At 40.6% G+C, this 1,784-nt stretch overlaps 1 non-coding gene across 1 annotated transcript; it reads right to left on the bottom strand.

Moving 5' to 3' along the window:
- Nucleotides 1-1,286: 1,286 nt before the first annotated feature.
- Nucleotides 1,287-1,343, bottom strand: LOC123726250 (U7 small nuclear RNA). The gene has a single exon (XR_006758642.1). It is a non-coding gene; the product is annotated as a U7 small nuclear RNA (small nuclear RNA).
- Nucleotides 1,344-1,784: the final 441 nt, after the last annotated feature.

Genomic DNA, 1,784 nt, shown 5'->3' with positions numbered 1-1,784 from the left:
GATCCATCATGAAATTAGATTATTACCAAGACACATACGCAAAAATGCACACACCCACACACCTGTATTCCAATTACAGGTCAATGTCATACATAACTACAGTAGTGTGTCAGTGTGTTTGTCTATGTATACTGTACATCTATATGAGCAATACACTGAGTGTACAAAGCATTAAGAACACCTTCTCTTTCCATGACATAGATTGACCAGGTGAATCCAGGTGAAAGCTATTATCTCTTATTGATGTCTCTTGTTAAATCCACTTCAGTCAGTTTAGATGAAGGGGAGGAGACAGATTAAAGAGGGATTTTTAAGCCTTGAGACAATTGAGATATGGATTGTGCATGTGTGCCATTCAGAGGATGAATGGGCAAGACAACATATTTTTACGTACCTTTGCATGGGGTATGGTAGTAGGTGCCAGGCGCTCCGGTTTGTGTCAAGAACTTCAGCGCTGCTTGGTTTTTCACGCTCAACAGTTTCCCGTGTGTATCAAGAAAGGTCCACCACCCAAATGGCATCCAGCCAACTTGACACAACTGTTGGAAGCATTTGAGTCAACATGTGCGAGCATCCCTGTGGGATGCCTTCGACACCTTGTATAGTCTATGCCCCAAAGAATTGACGCTGTTTGAAATGATCAGTATAGCCACACTTGTTCTAAAGGGGTTAGGCCCCACCCTCTCAGAATCTCCCAGTGACCTACATAATCCAACATGGCTGTCATAATGCTACAACACACTGGGTGGAGACTCCTCTCTCATTTTCTCCCTCTCGTCTTCTTGTGCCCTCACTCTCTGAGAAAATACTGTTAGATATATACATTTACAGCTATGTTTGTAGATGTATACAGGATATCATGGAATATAAAGGATTTTTGCAATGAGACCCATTGACAATATTTTATCGAAAATACATTTCTATTTGTTATATGGGTCTATGGAGCAACAGTTCTACTGTAAGTGAGATCCAGTGTGTGTGTAGCTGTGAGTGAGCGTATTATAAAGTAGCTGTTATCAGTGACTTATTATGTGTTGCTATGTCCATATCTGCAATGTGTGAACTTTGAGTGTGTAGAGCTGCCTGTCATCACCCACATGAAAAAATATTATAGTATACCATGGTATAAATTCTGTAGTATTACTGCGTTTATATACTGTACTATTCACTGTATTGTTTTTGTGCACTTTACTGTACTGTTTATTGTAGTGTGTTTGCAGACATTACTGTAGTATATTGAAGTTTTAACTATAGTGTTTTAGTTATATTATCTTTGACAGAGAAGTGAAGGCTTTCTCCTTGAGGAAACCTACTGGACAAATACTGAAAGAGCAAATGATCCATAACCTGAATGTAGGTAGGACTAGCATCTGAATGGATAGTACAGAGCTTTTCTATAACATGTAGGGAACACAACATATGGTCTATACATGGCATGTAGGTTTCTCACTCATGGGTGGCACAAATTGGGTTATGGGACACCCATTCAAAGGAGTGGATTCGGCTATTTCAGCCACACCCGTTGCTGACAGGTGTATAATATCGAGCACACGGCCATGCAATCTCCATAGACAAACACTGGCTGTAGAATGGCCTTACTGAAGAGCTCAGTGACTTTCAACGTGGCACAGTCATAAGATGCCACCTTTCCAACAAGTCAGTTTGTACAATTTCTGACCTGCTAGAAACATAAGCTACACAAGTTCACAGAATGAGACTGCTGAGTGCTTTTAATGAAGGCCTAGGAACACTGGGTTAACTGCCTTGTTCAGGTGCAGAATGAC

Source organism: Salmo salar, chromosome 13 (assembly GCF_965601325.2).
Source record: "Salmo salar chromosome 13, fSalSal1, whole genome shotgun sequence".
Classification (NCBI taxonomy): Eukaryota; Metazoa; Chordata; class Actinopteri; order Salmoniformes; family Salmonidae; genus Salmo; species Salmo salar.
The sequence above is the reverse complement of the archived record's forward strand: the minus strand, read 5'-3'. Positions and strand labels throughout refer to the sequence as shown.